Source organism: Choristoneura fumiferana, chromosome Z, assembly GCF_025370935.1.
Source record: "Choristoneura fumiferana chromosome Z, NRCan_CFum_1, whole genome shotgun sequence".
Lineage (NCBI taxonomy): Eukaryota > Metazoa > Arthropoda > Insecta > Lepidoptera > Tortricidae > Choristoneura > Choristoneura fumiferana.
Genome location: NC_133472.1, coordinates 7567947 through 7588909, shown reverse-complemented (window position 1 = coordinate 7588909; position 20963 = coordinate 7567947). Strand labels below are relative to the sequence as shown.

The 20963-nt window shown below is 37.6% G+C and overlaps 1 protein-coding gene across 6 annotated transcripts in view; it reads right to left on the bottom strand.

Moving 5' to 3' along the window:
* LOC141445385 (GTPase-activating Rap/Ran-GAP domain-like protein 3) overlaps nucleotides 1-20963 on the bottom strand; it is a 324516-nt gene that overhangs the window by 221530 nt on the left and 82023 nt on the right. The gene's annotated exons all lie outside the window — the stretch shown is intronic.

Below are 20963 nucleotides of genomic sequence, written 5' to 3'. Positions count from 1 at the left end.
AAATGGCGCCTTTTCACGATATGCATAGGAATTTCGTGATCCGACGGATTTTACGATCGGCCGCCGACATACCCACCGGCAGGTTGTTACTTGTTACAAACAACATCAATCACGCTCGTATTACGTATCAAAGCGCTAAACACAATATTTGTGCGAAAAACTACCGGGCCCGAAAGTACATTTATAAATTTAGGTGGGATAAGTAAATCTACTGGGAAATTGAAACAGCAGTTTTAGTATGCGCCGGTATTTTAGACTAGGTTTTAGAGGTATAAGTAACCTCAAAACTTTTAGGTGCTGTATTCTTATTATGTTAACTAAATAAGCACAAAAACACCGACTGGCTGAAGGATAGTGAGGCTGTACTCGTACCGATCCTGGAATGCGTGTTCAGTTCAAGGATTATCACAATTATCAAGGTTCTATTGCTTTAAGTTCAAATTCAACAAAACATAAAATGCTACTTTCCAGTGACATTCTCGTCTACCTATACTACATTTATCTTAACATTGGAAACTTATAACGATAAAATTTGCACACGTTTATAAATGAAACAAAGAAACTATTTAAAATTGTGTTAACTTCTATAATAAAAATATAACAAATACCGCTAATAAATGTTTTTACATATATATATTTATCCATTTGTGTTCAAAATACCGAGAAACGCGTGTTGCAATTTGACCGTTAATTCAAACCTTAAATTTAACGGAGTCTTCGTGGTTTCAAAGCTTGCCCCAAAAATGTCTGCGAAGATTTTGACACATTGCGGTGCCAACAGGAGTCAGCATGTACTTTATCGACGCAAATGAATTCAATTACAAAACACCTTAGCCTAGGAAACATCAAAACATGACTGTTAGGGTTGCTGTCACAAATCGTATTTCTCTCATCTTAAAATCAAGGACCGCGGGGTAAAACCGACCTTAATACTCGGATAATCGGAATCAGTGGGTGTTCGGTGGTACGAAAAGGGTCCGCTAAGAAGCTCTGTCAACGACAAATTGGCTTTCACTGTCAACTCAAGGGAATTTGAGCACTCGAACTTTGGGACACCTCTATGAATGGCACATCTAAAGTGTTGACACGCGGTATCGCGGAGGTAAACTTATTTTAAGCATTTACAAGCTCATTACTATCGCGCTGTTCCCTCGGGAACTGTGCATTTTTTTCGGGATAAAAAGTAGCCTATGTCAATCTTGGGCCAATAAACTATATCTATGCCAAAAATCAAAAGACGGACAAACATACAAACACACACTTTCGCATTTATAATATTAGTATGGATATGGATTTCCGATAAAGCGATATCACTACGCGGTTCCCATACATTTAGGTAAAACGTCCCAATCACGAGATTTCGTTGAAAATGACAATAATATCAACAAGCACATCTGCTTCTTTTATTTCTTAAAAATTCTAGATGACTTATTTTCCTGCGTCAACACGTGACTAAGGCCTTTACTTTACTCGTCCTCTGTGCATCAGAGAGAGAGAGAGAGAGAGAGAGAGATAGAGATAATTTTCCTGTTATTTATTTAAAAAAAACTATCTAGACAACGTAGTCTACTTTTTGTCCGTCTGTCTGTCATGACCCTTTTTCTCGGGAACGCGTGGAGGTATCAAGCTGAAATTTATATCAAATACTGAGGTCTACTGTCTCTTGGAGCTGTGAAAAAATCAAACGTCTAAGCCAACGCAATCAAAAGATGCAGTCATTTATGTATGCTGCAAATTTCCGCAAATTTTCGAAACTCGCAAGGGAATCAAAACCTAAAGGGTACTTCCCGTGAACTCAGAATCTTGAAATTTGGTATGAAGGTAGCTATTATAGCACAACCAACTAGAAAAGTCTGAATTTTTTGATTTTTTATGTCTATCTGTAAATATCAATTACCAATATAATCTGATCCCACACTGCTTACATTTTACTTAAGAGTAGGGCTCTGCATACTGAAAAAAGCGAGAAATATCTTCAAGACACGATTCCCGTTTACTTACATACCTATAAATGTGTACGGAACCCTCGGTGCGCGAGTCTGACTCACACTTGCCCGGTTTTTTTTCTGTTTAAGGCTTACCTTAATTCATTACAGGAGTACGGTCTAATTTGCCCAACTATCTGCTAAAATATTTTAGATAAGTATTCGGTAATATTGATTTCAATTGGTTTGAAAATTCTAATGGATCACACCAACCATTTACACAAAGTTTCAACGTTCATTGTGACCTCGCAAGTTGGTAGCAAAGTTCTGTCAAAAGCTTATTCATGATGTCCTCGATTTTGTAGTTGGTTTGGCTGCTGCAAAACAAAATTGAAACTTAGATTTATCGGATATTACTTGTGGCTTTGTTTGCGTGAACCGTTAGATTAGGCAGTTGACTTGGAATTACAGAATTTAACAATTCCCGTGTGAATTCCCAAAATGACTACTGTCTTCATTTACGCTTTGCAAAAAACGAACTCAGGGCTTAGCGGTATTTTATCTTGTTGACTGTACTTGTATTGTCACCCAAACTACATTTGCCTACCAAATTTCAAGTCGATGCCATTACCCGTTGAAGAGTTCCGTCCTGCGGAGACGATCTTGGCCGGACTACCATGTCTTCACTACCAGATTATTGTATTGTCACACAATTTACATAATTTTATACCAAATTTCAAGTCAATCGAACTACTGGAAGTTGGTCGAATTCAACTTGCAAGATTTGATTTCAGACAGACAGGCAGACATTTTTTTTAATACAGTATAGGCTTGCGTTGGGCCACGCCCACAATCACGCCTGATGGAAAGCGAGGATGAGGCCTACGATGGAGCACGCTTGCCTAGTAAATGCTCATTCACCCTGGACTTGAAAGCGGCCAAATTGTAGTGTTCAGGAAACAGTCGCAGGCAGGGAATTCCACTCGTTTGCTGTGCGGTTGATGAAGGAAGAGCGAAAACGCTTTGTGACAGACAGACAGACAACGGGACAGGTGAAACTAAATTAAAACTTGTAAAAATGCACAACGCGTGGCTCGAGTATTACGTATTATCGCGTATTATATTATTATACGCATTTGACCAGTTTTTTATTTCACTTTTAAAGAGTGATTGTCTCCAAAGGTCTTAAAAAGATTCAAGGCGCGATGTGGCCTCGGAAGTTATTATAAGTTCTGATAACAGTTAGTTTTAAACTAAGCTTAGATTAGCTTATCTCAGGATTAAGTATTTCTGAACTCAGTACTAAAGTTAGCGACTACCTACCTGACCTGAGTAGAAATCTCATGTCTTATAATAAGTTGTCATATTTTTATTAGAAAGTGCTGATCTTTTCCCACTAAACTATTTGATTTGGCAGATGTAGTATCAATCATATAAAATTTAATTTCTTCGTTTGCATTTGAAGTAAGTGTTATCATGTTAATTAATAATTGGCTATGCTCAAATAACTAGCGACTAACTGTAACCACTGTGATAACCAGGGGTCGTGAAATGACGCATGACATAATAATATTTTGCTCGCAATTATCGAACCCTGCGCATCAAGAAAGTATACGTTATACCTCTGACAGAAAATGATTATGACGTCAAAAGTGATATTCATGTAACTGGTAGGTTTTCTATTTTTTTAGCAAATAGAGATAAATCTTGATCTATCTTTTTTTGCGACAATTTAGACATATATTTTTATGGTTTCGTTGTTACAAACGTACCAGTAAATAATTAATGTTTGAAAATCGTTTTTCACTAAAAATACATACAGAACTGATGGATTTAAGTTAATTCATTGCCTTGACCTTGTTGCTAAAAACTGAACCATAGGTAAGTACCTACAGTAAGCTACTTTAAGTTTCACTAAATAAAAGTAACATTTTATATCTGTATTTTCTCAGTTAATGTCGTGAGCACAAGACACCTGGTGTTCTCTTACATGGTTCCGTGAATTTTTTCCCACAACGATAAATGCTATTGTACTCTTGGCACATATGGAACTACACAATAGGGTTGTAGCGGGACCTTGCCTCTGCAAAAGTAAACGCTAATTTCCGCACGAAATCGTACCTCCGCCTCATTTTTAGGCGTTTTTTTAAGTTCCCTCATAACTTGGTCTAATCTTAGGATAACTGTCCTTGTATTGTATTTTTTTTTATTTATCAACTTCTGCCTCGGTTTACTTACTTCTGTCTTTGCGGAGGCCAAGCCCCGCCTCCGCCTCCGCTAAAATGACGTTATAACTCTACTTCACACTGCTTGAGCTTAGCAACCGGCTGTCATTCCCATATGAAAAGGATACATACCTAAGGTTGGTTTGGTATTTGTATGAATAATGCTAATGTTTGTTCCCGAGTCTTTGATGTTTAGTATGTAGGTATTTAAGTATATATGTATTTATCTATCGAAGTTAAATAGTAAAAGTGCCAGAGGGACGGTACGATACTTCGATTTTGGAACTTCGGAGTAGGTCCTCAGTTATCTTTATAATTTGTCGCCATGACGGATCATGGTGATATTATGATATTTATTTAAGTAACAAAATAACATGATATTTACATTGATAGTAACGATAGAGCTACATTTCCAAAAATTACATTGAAATAATAATTATGATATTTTGGTATCCTACGGACATTTAGGTAAAAGACATTCGAAAAACTGTTTAAGGTTTGTGCTAGTGCTGCATTTTGGCGGCAAAACATTGCAGTAATATTCCCTATTAGTCCGCCAGTTAAATTATCTGAAAATATACCTAGGACACGCATTTTTTCTTTTGTTAACTAAACAAAAAAGTCATGAAAAATTATAACCATAAAAGTACCGCGTGACGGTGCTAAAAAGTGTCGCACGGCGTGACATCAAGGAGTTCAACTCCAGAACTATGACTTGCTTCATCTTTATATATTTTTTGTTTGATTGACAAAGGAAAAAGTAGGTGACCATTATAGTCTTGTAATCTAACTGGCGAACTAAATAGAACATTATTTCTTTACCCAGCAAACCCAATTCATATTTTGGCCGCATTAATATACCAAAATACAATGCTGACGGTAATGCGTTACCCGAGAAATGCACTGTTCCTTTGTTCACAAAGAATAACATCCCGCGTCGCATCTAACTTCGGACAGTTTACAGGGTCGGTCATAAACTTTGTACCTAAACGAAGCATCTGTTTCAACGGGTCCTGAACTCAGCATCTACTTTTACGTCTTACTCGTTTTGTTAGAAAATACACTGCAGCACGTTCTGCTTAAAATGTTTCAGCATTCGCTTAAAATAATAGCAAAAACATACAGTACCTACAAACTACAGTACGTCTATCTAACAAAGTTAACATGTTGTGCACCGTGCCCAAGGATCAGCTAGAACCGGAGTTACCTCCAGTTTATTTATTTTTCATTTATTTATTAATTCAAAATAAAGACAACAAATGTTCCAAGAGTCAGTAAACACGAAAATACTTAAGAAAACTATGTTACGAGTAGTGTGTAACTTCCACTCTAGGTATATTGTGTCATTAGACCAAAAAAAACGAACATAATGAAGCTGCCAACATTAAACTCACTGATTGAACTCACGATTGATGAAACTCATTAATGTCACTGGCAAATAAAAGTCAATTAAAAACAAAGTTTACCATAGACATTTTGTCATTTTTGGCGTTTGCCTACCTACTTTATAGTAAAGCATTGAAAAGTTTACTTTCTTCTCTAATTTTGTATTTTATTTAATAAGTACCTTACCCATATATGTAAGTCAAAAAAATGCTCGTAGCTTCTTCTTCTTACAAAGTTCGCTACGCTGACATCGTAACCCTATCCTCTCGCCTTTTTTTACTCCTGTTATACAACCTATTGCATAAAATGCTATTATGATCTTGATTCTTAACGTAAGTACTTTGTCTGATTTATCAACTCTCTCCTAAAACTTTAATTGAAACATCAAAAGGCCCTCGCCCACGGCGACTTTTTGTAGCGATGTTGTTTGTTTTGTAAACGCGCGACAGCATCGCTACTAACACGCGTTAGTCGCATTCGCAACGCGATTCAAAAGCGATGCCAATGCGCTACTAACACGTTAAGCATCGCGCTATCGATACAAACGCAGCATCGTGTCGGACGACATCGGTGGGAAGGGAGGGAGGGTGAAGTGCGACAGTATCGTTTTTGCATCGCGACTGAATCGTGGTTATGGGGGTTAGGGCACGCAGCTTGCGACCGCATCGCGACTGTATCTATGCGAACGCGCGACAATATTGCTTCCAAAAGTCGCCGTGGGCGATAGGGCTCATCAAAATCTTGCGTCTTTATGATTTTTAACCACCGACGCGAAATGAGGTTTGATAACAATGTCTGTTACACCGTAGCTCTCAAACGAGTGAACCGATTTCGATGCAGTTGATTACAAGCTTTTATTTACTTAGTTTCACGTGTCCCGTTGTCTGTCTGTCTGTAATCAAATCTTGCAAGTTAAATTTGACCAACTTCCAGTAGTCAGATTAACTTGAAATTTGTAATACTTATGTAAATCGCGTGACAATACAATAATCTAGTAGTGACAGTGGTAGTGCAGCCAGGATCGCCTCCGCAGGACGGAACTCTTCAACGGTTAATAGCATCGACTTGAAATTTGGTATGCAAATGTAGTTTGGGTGACAATGTGCGTACAGTTAACAAAAAGTACTGTCAGAAAAAAAGCTTGTATTAAAATGACATTTTTATGGTTAGGTTAGGTTATGTGAAAATCAATTTATTTGCGGTGATTCTTGGAATCGGTTCCGCCATTTTTGTGTTAATGAATTTTTAAAATGTCATTAATTTTTATTTTTTCTTATTCTTCTGGTTAATAATAATTTGTTTTCCTGTTACTTATTTGTACTAAACCTTCATTGACCTCAAAGTCTCATTAAGTCTAATACACTTAGACGTAAGAAGAGGAGTGAACATTGAAAACTTTCTTGGATCTTACATATTGAGTAATTCAATCTATCCGTAACCCGATTCGGATTCAGAATCAACGGAGATCTTTCGATCTCAGACCGTACCTATCTAGGAAATCTAATATATTATCCTTTGCTTTACGCGTAGAAGCATAAGGTCTTCGTGTATGTAAGGAACTTTTTTTTTAATCCTGCTGTGAAGCAGCAGTGCTTGCACTGTTGTGTTTCGGCGTTGAGAGTAAGACAGCCGGTGGAAATACTGGCACTTGAGTATCCATCTTAGGGCTCTAGGTTGGTAACGCATATGCAATACCCCTGGTGTTGCAGATGTTTATGGGCGGTGGTGATCTCTTACCATCAGCAGACCCACTTGCTCCGACTGCCATCCAGTCGAATTTAAAAATTTGTATAACTATAATATAAATTCGATTAATTTTACTAATACCTATTTAAAAGTTTGTAGATTTATTAATGTGTTACTTTTTGTTGGTTAAGGTTTTATGTATTTAAATACAATTTTATATATATGACGGCGGTTGATCGTAAAACCCGCCAGATAACAAAATACCTAGGCATATCGGGAAATGGCGCCATTTCGTGAATTGGCTGGTCGTGCTGAGTCACCGACTTCGTGCTAGTAGGTACCTAGAAAAGTATTTTCAAGGGTTTTATAGTCGGTTCAAATTTTTGATATTTTTTTACTTTTTTTTGGAGTCAGTTTTACTTTTTTGTTAATTTTTTCCTTATTTTTCACTTTTAAGTGATTCGTAGCCAAAGTACATCTCACAACGATTCCATTAAGCCCAAACACGGCTTAGGTACGTTGTTTTATAAGAGAGTTTCGTTGTCTACCTTCCGGATCAGCACCAGATCAGTTCTAAAGAATCATTAACTTAAAGCTCATTCGTAGTAGCTTATCTAGGTATATTAATCATGATCGTTTATAGAAGAGCGAGCATTACTTAGCTTTGACGAGTTCCATTGGTCTTTTACGGTCTTCTTCATCAGGTCCAGTTTACCAAATGATAATTTCTGAATGTAAATGCTTACCTTAATGCCAAAATCGCCATAGGTTTGCCTATAAAATTTGAAGTTTGCATCATCAGATCTTGACTTGGTGACAATGGGACCACCTCAGAAGAGTAGGTACTCTTTCGAATAAAAAAAATAATTTTGAAAATCGGTCTACAACTGACTGAGAAATCGGTGAAATACATAAAAAAACAAACATTGGAACATACAACCTCTTCCTTTTTTGCAGTCGGTTAACAAAAATTACGCGACCGAAAATACGCGACACGCAATTCGATAAATTACGCTTGCCTGGTTTCATGTTTCACCCTTATCCACCATTTTTCTGAAAGTTTCGAAATAAAAAAAAAGTTGGTTGTTACGTTTGTTACATTGACTTAAGTGACAGGGCTGTTTAATGATAAAAGCCTTGTGCCTCGCATTGTGCCTCAGAGTAGTAAAGAAATTTCTTAATCGACGTTACGTGAACACATTTCGCTTTAAGCGAAAAATGAAGCACCCTGTTAATCTGCATCATCTATCGTAAAAGCGAACGATGTTACTTTATCGTCTAACGTGGCAATTGATTGACGACGCCACTTTATTCCTCACACAAAAATACGTCAATAATGAACGAAGTAATACGTTGTAAAGATCAATACTTCTGTCGCTAAATTGAATACTAACTTGTGACTTACTTGTTTATCTTGCAATCAATGTTTGTGATCGTGTTTTTGAAGAGAGAGGTGTTAATAAAGTTTTGTCTTAATCTTTCTATTATTAGATACTAGCTTTTTCCCGCGGCTTCGCTAGCGTGGAATTCGGTTATCGCGCGCTGTTCCTTCGGGAGCTGTGCTTTTTCCGGGATAAAAAGTAGCCTATGTCACTCTCTGACCCATAAACTATCTATATGCCAAAAATCACATCGATTTGTCACTCCGTTTCGACGGGAAAGACCGACAAACATACAAACACACACACTTTCACATTTTATAATATTAGTATGGATTAACGTGAAAGTTTACTAGTGCGTTTAAGTGTCAGCCGAAAGACGTCCACTGCTAGACATAGGCCTCCCCAAGGCTTTTTTTGGGGGGAAAATGCCTTAGTCGCCACGCTTGGCAGGAGGGTTGGCGACCGCAGTTACTTGTTTACTAGATAGTTCGCGGAGGACGCCGATGCCCATCCTACGGTTTATCCCTTAGTCGCCTCTTACGACACCCACGGGAAGAGATGGGGTGGTGCACTACTGAACTCAGAGGCTATTTTTGGTTTGCTAATGTGTTGCGAAAAACGTTTGGCAACCTGTTTCATTTCGCAACTTTTCATTTCCCAACTGTTTAATATTTCTGAAACTGTAAATATTTCATGATTTTTATAAAACTAACCTAACCTAATGGGCAACACGATGGCCCAGAAATATTTAAATCCTGAAATATTTACAGTTTTAGAATTTGCGAAATGAATCAGGTTGCCTAACGTTAGTTGCGAAATTAACCGATACCGCTATTTTTATTCAAATACTAGCTGTTGCCTGTGGCTTCGCCCCCGTTGTAATTTTCCAAATTTTCTTTCGTAAAAACCTTCTCCTGGCAATAACAAACACAACAAAAAAATAACTAGCGAAATCGGTCCCGCCATTCCCGAGTTTTGCGCTTAGCAACACATTTTACGATTATTTTTTATTTATATAGATAGATAGATATACCTACCTACCAACAGAATAGATATAGGTAGGCATATAAAATGAGACAATGTAAATATTTATCTTAATAATTAAGTTTAGCTGACTGGAAATTTTGTGCTGGTGATTATTATACCATATAACTTAAATAAAACAAGTAATTATTGAGGATTCCTATGGGAATTTAATAAAATCCCGGAATTTTAGCTCTACTGTCGAATGTAATGGTGCAAACAAGCAAAGTCGAGGGCAAGTAAAGTAATTCAGTCATGCAAACTTTCTGTAAGTTCCCTCACCAATTTTAGAATACCGCCAATTCCCAGTTTTGAGAAACAATTATCTCTCGGGTAGCCGTGGTGGCCTAGTGGTTAGACCTATCATCGCCTCTCAAGCAGAGGTTTGTGGGTTCAAACCCCGGCCCGCACCTCTGAGTTTTTCGAAATTCATGTGCGAAATTACATTTGAAATTTACCACGAGCTTTGAGATGAAGGAAAATATCGTGAGGAAACCTGCACACACCTGGTAAGTAATTCAATGATATGTGTGAAGTTGCCAATCCGCACTGGGCCCGCGTGGGAACTACGGCCCAAGCCCTCTCATTCTGAGAGTAGGCCTGTACCCAACAGTGGGACGTAAATAGGCTGAGATGATGATGGATGAATTATATCTCTATGCAGTGCACGCGCACTGTACCTCCCTATTCAGTGCACGTGTACCTAATATCCATTAATTAAAGAGCGAGGCCGTTGGTGACTGCATTATCTATCGCAGGCAGAGTGCGCCGATCCATTAGGTATCAAACGAAATTAAATGCCATGTGGTATGCACACACCACACCACACGCCACTGACATGTTTGAATTGTTTTGCAGCCATATCCAAGACTCCTCAAGATGTTTTCAAGCTTAATTTCGTAAGTAAATTCCAAATAAGTTTTTGATAAAATTTATTAATAAAAAAAAAATATTAATTGTACTTTTTGTTGACTGTACTTGTATCACCCAAAATACATTTTCATACCTAATTTCAAGTCGATGCCATTAACCGTTGAAGAGTTCCGTCCTGTGGAGACGATTCTGGCTGGACTACGAGGATATCACTACCAGATTATTATTGTCACGCAATTTACATAAGTATACCAAATTTCAAGTCAATCCAACTACTGGAAGTTAGTCGAATTTAACTTGCAAGATTTGATTACAGACAGACAGACAAACAACGGGACAGGTGAAACTAAATAAAAACTTGTAATAAAAAAGGAGAGAGGCGAGTCAGGGTTCGATTCCACAACCCTCTACCAGAGAAGCCATACTTACGAAAGATGAAACCACTAGACTGTCACAACTAGTTTAAAATAGTAAATGCATACTCAAAATTTGATTCAGGTTAGGTAAAGTTAACACTGTTAAAGTTTCACTAAATATGCTAGTGCAGCTGAAACAGCAACAAACTGAACTCAAGTACTACGGGTGAGCTGGCTCGGAGCCAAGCGCGCTCACCGCATTTTAATTGTATGCATCTTGATAACACCCAAGGTAAACATTCTATATGTATATTTGCTACTAACTTTTACCCGAGCTCATTCTCCAGATTAGAACTCTGTGTCGTTGACATTTCGCAAAATCTTTCCTTATTCCTTTAGGTACTAGGTTTATGAAAAAACTGCTTAATAGGTTTTAGGTTTTGAGTCATACTTGTTATAATTGATGTTCACGCTTTGTTTTTGTATATATTGCCCATTGTGATTGATCGAAGTTATATTAACGCAATAAAATTACCTACCCAATTTCTAATCCGCACTGGGCCCGTACGGGAAATACGGTCCAAGCCCTCTCATTCTGAAAGGAGGCCTCTGCTCAGCAGTGGGACATATATAACACACACAACGCACACAAACGTCACGCCTGTATTCCCAAATGGGGTAGGCAGAGCACACGAAACGTTACCGCTTTGGAGCCACTTTTAGCAAAATAATAAATATCATGGGACACTTGACACCAATTGACCTAGTCACAAACTAAGCACAGCTTGGATATACTATGGATACTATAGGCAACGGATAAACATGCTAAAGGTGCGACCAAACCGCTGCTTAAAAAACGGTGACGGCAAGGAATCGCAGTGACGCACCGTATACGCGCCGTTTTTATCGCATGCTGTCCACACTGCTGCTTAAAATACGGAATCGCAGTGACGTGCCGTAAACGTCAGGTCTTTGCCGAACAAAAGTCGTGACGTTTACGGCGAAAAAAAACGGTGCGCATACGACGCGTCACTGCGATTCCGTATACCGTCGCCGTTTTTTAAGCAGCGGTCTGGTCGCACCTTTATATATCGACGAATGCGTTGCTTTAACCGATCTGCCGTATTGTTTCTCAGGCACATTGTGATATACCTACCTGGCCAACTTTTAGCCAATTCATGAAATGGCGTCATTTCACAATATGCCTAGGAATTTCGTGATCTGGCAGATTTTACGATCGGCCGCTGACATATAGATAAATACATACTTAAATACATATTAAACGTCCAAGACCCGAGGACAAACATTCGTATTATTCATACAAAATATCTTCCCAGGCTGGAGATTGAGCCTGGGACCTCAAGCTTTGTAGTCAGGTTCTCTAACCACTTGGCCATCCGGTCGTCGATATAGGTTGGGACGATGATGATGAACAAAATTACAATTTAATAACATTAATGCGATTTGTAAATCTATTACATGTCTCAGCACGCACACCAAATAACATTCTCGTTATATACAAACGGACAACATTACAAACAGACGGGTTTCGATAAAACTCCCTCCACAACAGAGTCCGCTCAGATTGCCTCGATAAATTATTTATTTCGTTAAATCATTCATGAGCGTACCTTTCCCGAGTGATAATTTATCTCACCTATCAGATCTGTGACAAATCCTGGTGTCCAATAAGAGGCGGCTGATTTGTGATCGCGGTATGAGCGGTTTTTTGAAGTTGGCATGATATTTCGGCGCTAGAATGAACAGTTTGATGAACTTATTACTATCGCAGCCCCGCAATGTTTACTTCACATGGGCTAAGCGTAGCACCAGGCTTTTAATTTTTGAGGAACATTTAGGCTTTTTTTAGCTCAAAAAATTCGGATGCCATTTTAAGTAACCATATACGTTTGTTGGTTTAACTAGATTAGTTGTCTTTGAAAGCGACAGCTAACAAATTGCAATTAATTACAGCTGCTTTTCTATATATTTCTAGTACCTGGGCGACCGAGCTTTGCTCGGGCTAAAACTTGATAGTAAAAGTTTTCCCAGAGATAACACTTACTACTTACTTACTTATTGGCACTTGAGGTATCTCATCTTAGGCCTCTAGGTTGGCAACGCATCTGCAATCCCCCTGGTGTTCCGGGTGTCTATGGGCAGTGGTGATCCCTTACCATCAGGAGACCCACTTGCTCGTTTGCCATCCAGTCGAATAAAAAATCGTTCTTTTTTGCACTTATGTTAGTTTTTTAATCCCATTTAATCATATTCTAGATTAGATTGAGTGAAATCTGTAATTTTTACATAATCATCAATAAATATTTAGACACATAAAAAAGAAGACAAATAAACGACCAAAGATAATAAGAAAGCAAAAACCCTCGTCATCTCATCATCACCTCGGCCTATATTACGTCCCAGTGAGGAGTCTCAGAACCCACGTAGTTCCCACGCGGGCCCAGTGCAGATTGGGAGCCTCACACATTCCATTAAATTTCTTCACCGGTGTGTGCAGGTTTCCTCACGATGTTTTCCTTCACCGTTACGCTCGTGGTAAATTTCAAATGTAATTTCGCACATAGATTCCGAAAAACTCAGAGCTGCGAGCCTGGGCTCGAATCCACACCCCCTGCTTGAGAGGCAATGCTAGAGGTCAAACCAATAGAACACCACGGCTTCACAAAACCAAAAACCCAAAAGCAAAACCCTATGCCGTCAAAATTGACAGTTTTTGTTTTTGCAAAATTAATTTATTACCTACTCTGCTGGAAAATACCCCAATGGATATCCGAATTTTCCACAATGTTCCCACAGGCTGTAAAACTCTATAACGACCCGAACCAGAACAATTAATTTTAAGTACCAGGCGCAATTTGAGTTTAATTTGTCAACAAAATAGCATCACCCTCAAATAAATCAACAAACTTAGTCATTTTAAGCAGAATTCGCAAAACCCTTCATTCTAAGAGTTTAAGTTCATTTTTGGATGATTATGTAAAATAGGTACTTTTCACTTCTCATGCTCGTAAAGTTCGTATTTATGCTAGATCTAGGCGACATAAAATTACTTTTTATGCTCTAGTGCATACAATAAAATCTTCGTCTAAGACCAAGGCAGTCAGGTGAAAACAGCCACAAACAAGAAGTCTCTACATTTTTTTTAATAGTTTTTAATGTATATAAAAAAAACAACCAAATCAATCAAAATAGATCAATGAAATAAAAAAATATATAATTATATAGTAATGCATGAACAATAAAAGGTACATAGTAAGTGAACAATTGTTTCCACTGTTGCTATTTCATTTCCTCGCCATCGAAGTGAAAAGCAGTGTAAAACTCGAGCATTAAACCTATTTTCCCCTTGACGTGTCTATCTACCCTCGCCGCACCGGCTCGGATGGCAATATGAACGCCTCGGGTAAAATGGCTCGTTTTTTGCTCTTGTTGTACAATCTACTATTGTACTTTTCGAAAATACAAAAAGGTTGTTTTAGCAAACATTAAATATAGAGACTAGGTACTTGATCGTTTTGCCGCTAATTCGTTTTGAATCATAAATTCTGTGAAAGATACCATTTACAAATACAGACCACAAAGTACACAAGTTTTTTTAATTTTACAATACAAACTTTTTTGTTGACTGTACTTATTTTATCTATCATCTAAACTACGTAGATCGTACCATATTTCAAGTCAGTCCGATTACTAGGAATAGGTGAAATTCAACTTGCTTTAGACCTTAACAAACATAAAACATACCTACAAACAAACGGTCCAAGTTTTAAAAAGCTTGGAAAAAGGCCAGACAAAGTTGTAAATATTCGTTAAAGTAAGGGTCTCGTGAATGCAGCCAATAACCTCACGTCCTTTACTTTTACGGTCACAATGCCCCGCACGGCTATCAGCTCGCTAGCACACATATTCTTCTCATATTTGTTTGATTTTTAGAGTAAAGGCTGGAAAGGGTTATGATATGAAAAAAAAAATTGCAAACCGCCAATGTGATGGCGGCCATATTGGATTGGCATAATTTTAAGTGACTCCATTCTTTTATTCATGTTCTTTTATATAACCTAATATAGTGAAAAAAAATGTAATCCTATAATATTTTGTGACGGCGGCCATCTTGGAAAGGTCGAGGTACCTGTGCTATTTGTGCTTTTATGAGAGGAACAATGCAGGACTTTCGATAGTATTCATAGTATTGTGAATCTGACGTTCCGACGTAAGTGAGATAACAGATGGAGTTTCGGACAAAGTCGTGCCCATATTCGGTTAGACGGTTAGTAGTTCACGGTAGTTTAGTGTTGTTCGTTCCTTTACTTATAATTTTCCAAAGCAGAAATTCGTTTGTACTAAAATTGCCGAACAATTATAATTTTCGTCAACGCTTTCATATTTAAAGATTTGATACAAACCTTTCAATATTGAAACTAAAATATTGATCTGTGCAATGTAGGTACTCCACACATTACTTCTTCTAAAATTATCCCTTGAAGCATAATCAATAATACCTACGGTATTTATAACTTTTCTTTAAAAAGGGTTTTATAAGATTGAATTTATAAAAATCTGTTTGTATAATTGGTTCTGTGTTTTTAAAAACGTAATACTTACTTGTTCGATTTAGGGTAAACTATAAGGTTCCTCTTTATACCTAACTAGCCTTTGGCTGCGGCTTTGCTCGCGTTAAATTTGGGGTGACAGATTTACTTTCTTCGATCCTATTTTCGTGTTTTAATTGATTTTTTGGAAGATTAGGTATATTTGCACATTTCGAATTTAATTGTTTAATCATAATTCGTACAAACTTTAAACCCCTGTTTCATATGTTCGGCGGTATAATTTTAGAAAACCTACGTTCTTTTGCCCGCAACTTCGTACCGTACGTGACATATGATAATTCCCGCGGGGTAGGAATAAATGAATTCTATAGAAAACTACAATGTCCGCGACTGAATTACAATAGGCTTCTATTATTCCGGGAATCGATTTTAAAAAAGCTTTTGCTAATAGATGTTTCGTAAATCAGCTTAGTTGTTTCAGAGATTAGGTACCTGCAACAAACAAAGAAACAGACAAAGTTTAGATATTTCCCTATCCTGTGAGAATTAGGAAAAATCCTTCCTCAGTGCATCTCTAAGCTTTATTATAATTGTATAGATTGTCTAAGTATAGATATTGTTGTTGATAAACATTTTTTGAAAGTGATAAACATTTAATCTTTAGTATTATTTGTGTACACTGCTATTCAGTTCCGTATTACAAAAATAAAAAAAGAAATTCTTCGTTCGTTGTCCGCCTGTCTCTCTGTCAAGACCTTTTTTCTTCGAAAGAACGCGTGGAAGTATCGTGTTGAATTAAAACGAAATGCTTCGGACTGTGGCTTCCTACACCAAAGTAATTTTTTGGTGGTTATTAATGATTTTTCTTTTTTTCTTTGCTTGTTTTATAAGGCCCTACTTGTTGATAAGTTTCATAGTACTGTGTCAACGAGAAATACTCTGTGGGTTTTATTTCTTTGCTTTTTGTGTGAAAATGCACTTTCAAAAGTTATTTACTTATGTTTTGTAGATGGACGAGGTTTCTATCAATAAAACATTTTACTTACCCTATAAAACTATATATTTAGCTTAACTAGTTAAGGTATAGTTAGAAAGCTCTTAGAAGTTATCGTCGATTTATGTACTCTACTAAAATGGTTATAGTTTTTAAACTACATAACTTAGACACAATAAGAACACTCAAACTCAATGAAAAGTGTCTGCAAATATAGGTAACACGGAATATTGAGGCTTGTTGTAGGTGGATTTAATCTATGTATCAGTCTGACCAGATAACATTAAACTGAGTCGTATTGATCGTCGACACCAGCCTATGTACGTTCCACTGTCCCACTGCTGGATACAGGCCTACTTTCTAAATCAGCCTTCCTTTATCGTGGTACAGTACAGTACAGTACAGTCGAGTTCATAAACATGTGAGCAAAAATGTTATCAAAAATATCTGAACTCAATTCTATTGTTAACGGCGTAGAAGCATGTCGAAAAACAAATCGATTCATAAATGATGGAGTTCTGAGGTAACAAACATTTAAAAAAAATACAACCGAATTAATAACCTCCTCCTTTTTTGAAGTCGGTTCAAAATAAAAATAAAATAAATGTCATGGGGTACTTGAACCCGATTGACATAGTCTCAAACTAAGCAAAGCTTGTAGCTGTGCGGGTACAAGACAACGAATAAACATACTTATTATAGATAAATACATACATAAAGACCCAAGAACACACATTCGTATTATTCATACAAATGTCTGATCCGGCCGGGGCTCGAACCCGGGACCTTAAGCTTCATAGTCAGGTTCTCTAACCACTTGCCCATCCGATCGTCAAATAATAAAGCGTTAACAAGCAGTAACACTACCATGAGTTTACAGTGACGGTACTTGATAGCGACGGCGTAAATTATTTGTATGGAGAATTGTACAGCGCCTCTACAAATAATTTACGCCGTCGCTATCGAGTACGGTCACTGTAAACTCATGGTAGTGGTACAGAATGTCTGTGTCTGCTCACATTTCCTCTGATTCGTCCTTCATATTAATAGAAATAACAAAGCAAAGTCCCTCGTATCTGTTGATATGTACATACATACGGTCCAGTGCCGGTAATGAGGCGTACCAGCATATATCATTGTTGTTGCCGAGCTTCTCGATACGTCAGCTCATTATTGAATGCTACATTGATATAACTATTAATGGTTGCCACGATAGTTGAAGTGAATGATTACACACACAGCTACATGAAGAACTGATTGTACAACAGAAGAATGAATGAAATTAATGAGTGAATGTCAAAATCGCGCTGTAATTAGGTACATGACATGTTCTTGTGTGCGTGACCTCGACTCTGGTGGCACTAATAGGCACCGTTTTTAGGGTTCCGGAGCCAAAATGGCAAAAACGGAACCCTTATAATTTCGCCATGTCTGTCTGTCTGTCTGTCTGTTTTTCTTTCTGTCGGTCCGCGGCTTTGCTCAGGGACTATCAATGCTAGAAAGCTGTAATTCTGCACAAATATACGAGTTTATGTAAACTATGCCAACAAAATGGTATAATAAAAAAATAAAAAAAAAATTTTAGGGTACTTCCCATAGACGTAAAGTGTCTATACTAAAATGATTAGACTAAATGGTAAGTGATTCAGTTTCCTCGACTATACTTCTGGACAGACATACCAAAGCATTTTGCCCAAGCTGAAACAAAGTCGATATAGAAGTGAAATTTTGTGCGTTCGCTCGGATCCTGTGTATATCCGGGTGTCGTACGTATTTGGGTCTCAAAAATAACGCAGTCTAATTTTAACTCTGATATTCCCTCGGGACCGGGTTGTACGCAATGTAAAATCTCGAAATGTCAACCGCTAAGCGTAGGCAGAAAGAAGAAGAAAAAGAGGCGTCAGACATTAATTTTTATATGGATGATTTTCACACTTTATATAATGTAAATGAAGTTTCTTTGCACTTCTTGGTAATTCCATTGATAATTTAGTAAGATTCCATTAAGTGATTGCCAGACCCAAAGAAACAAATGTAGTCACGGATAAGGCATAGTATTTTTTTATTATTAGACTGGATGGCAAACGAGCCAGTGGGTCTCCTGATATATTTTACAGTTTTTTTGCAAATCAATAGATAACCTCCCTGAACATTTTACAACTTAAATGCTTTTACGTCTCTAGAGAACATCCTGTATCTCCACTTTGTATCATCCCTATACGAAGTAATGAGTAATTAATGAACTCCAACGAGCGGCCCAGAGTGTTCAAAAATTTATAAGAGAACCGGTATTTCCGTGCGCTCATCGCTCGAAGAATTTTCTATCGGTTTCAACAAAACGCCTTTTAATTCATATCAGGTTTTTAGGGTTCCGTAGCCAAAATGGCAAAAACGGAACCCTTATAGTTTCGCCATGTCTGTCTGTCTGTCTGTCCGTCCGCGGCTTTTCTCAGAGTCTATCAAAGCTATAAAGCTGTAATTTTGCACGAAGATATATGTAAACTATGCCGATGAAATGGTACAATAAAAAAAATCAAAAAAAGAATTTTTTAGAGTACCTCCCATACACGTAAGGTGGGGGTGTTTTTTTTTCTCATCCAACCTTGTAGTGTGGGGTATCGTTGGATAGGAATTTTAAAACCATTGGGGGTTTGCTAAGACGATTTTTCGATTCAGTGATTTGTTTGTAAAATATTCAACTTTAAAGTGCAAATTTTCATTAAAATCGAGCGTCCCCCTCTAAAACCTAAACCGATGGGTGGAAATTTAAAAAAAAAATCAGGATGGTTGTAAGTATATCAAACTTACAAGTAAAACTATAACGGTTAAGTTTTCTTGAGAATTATTAGTAGTTTAAGAGTAAATAGCAGCCTAAGGTATAAAATATACCTAAACTTAGATTATTCCGTACAAAATAAGAAATCCTTAGAAAAATCTTGCTTAATTTTTTGTAATGGCTACGGAACCCTATTTTGGGCGTGTCCGAGACGCTCTTGGCCGGTTTTTTATATTCGTGAGTGCTGTTCGCAATATTCCACGTTTCGGGATCCTGCGATGTTCTAGGCCATCGGAATTAGAATAGTAACTGCTTTCAAGTAGCTATGAAATCATATATTCAAATTGCAAGAAGCTCCTTTTGTAATAAGGAAATCGACTAAATACTTTTTTTTATTAAGAAAAAACACAAATTGAAATCATTATAATAGTAGGTACGATTTAATTTTGATACAAGTGTGCGTTGTCAACTACCGCTCTCTAGGAAATCGCGCCATTTTGTTTACATAGACAACTTTCCGAAGTCATTCATTCACCGCTGTATTACGTCCGCTATATGACGGCACGCTGATCCTAGGAAACCAAAGCTTTAGGAGGTCGATTGTGTAACTATACATGTAAATGCACAAAGAGTTACACACGATGCTTTTCAACAAAATTACGAGGATCAAACCGTTTCTTGACAAGCGAAATATCGCTAGATGGCGTTAGTATCGAGAGATGCGTATTAGTCCTGTTTATCCTAATTATTTGTTTTACCGATTTTACCTACCCCATCACAAACAGTTGTTTAGCGGACATCAAGATACTAGTGACAACAAGCATGTCACAATAGTACATTGTGTCTTAAGGGCGGTAAATAAGGAATTACGAACGACTGAGGGCTTTAATGAGTCGATGTTCGTAATTCTAGTACCGTCCGTGCGACATACAAAGTTTTTCATTACATTTGCGAGTAAAATTTAATATTTCTGAAAGAATAAATATTATTCTTCCAAATATTGGCGATACCATAGGCTGCGCTCTTGGCAGCGCCGCCCGCCCCCGCCCTCAGCATGTGCCTGAGCCGCGTGTGCATGTAGTCCTGCAGCAGGAGCGCGCGCAGCACCATCAGTACGGGCACGGACTTATTTACCGACCTTGGACTTCATGACAAGAAAATGTGTACGCGCAATGACTCATTTACCGACCACGGGTTTCATGACAAGCACATTAAGGTCGAGGGTTTTATTTGGGGGGTTGCAACCAAGGTAGCCTGCATGTTTTGACACTGTTTACAAGCAAGTGTGATGAAAAAACCATTACCTACTGAAAAAAATACATAAACTTCTCCTTTTCTGAAAATCTCGGTAAACACTACGTCGTTGAAAATCATAACAAAACAATGACAGTCGCTATTTCTTTTAATGGAAGTCGATAAAATTCCTTGCTTTCTGTAAAGACCCAGTGAAAGCCGAGGAATATGAATTGCATTCTTTGTTGTTTTCCACTCCGATGCAACGACAATAAATCCTTTTACATCCCTGCAGTTGCAAACAGATCTCGAGCTCCGGGGAATTAATATTCTTCGGAATATAATGTCACCGCGAAAGGGAAAATCACTGTTCATCAATCATTCAAGTAAATGTACGGTGAAATTTAGACGATTAAACCAAATGTTTACGTAAAGTGGTGAATAACTGTAAAAGTTCTTGAATGGAGGAACACAAATCACATCCCGTGTAATCAGTCTGCTCAATATAACTAGTTGCTTTAAGAAATTCCCTT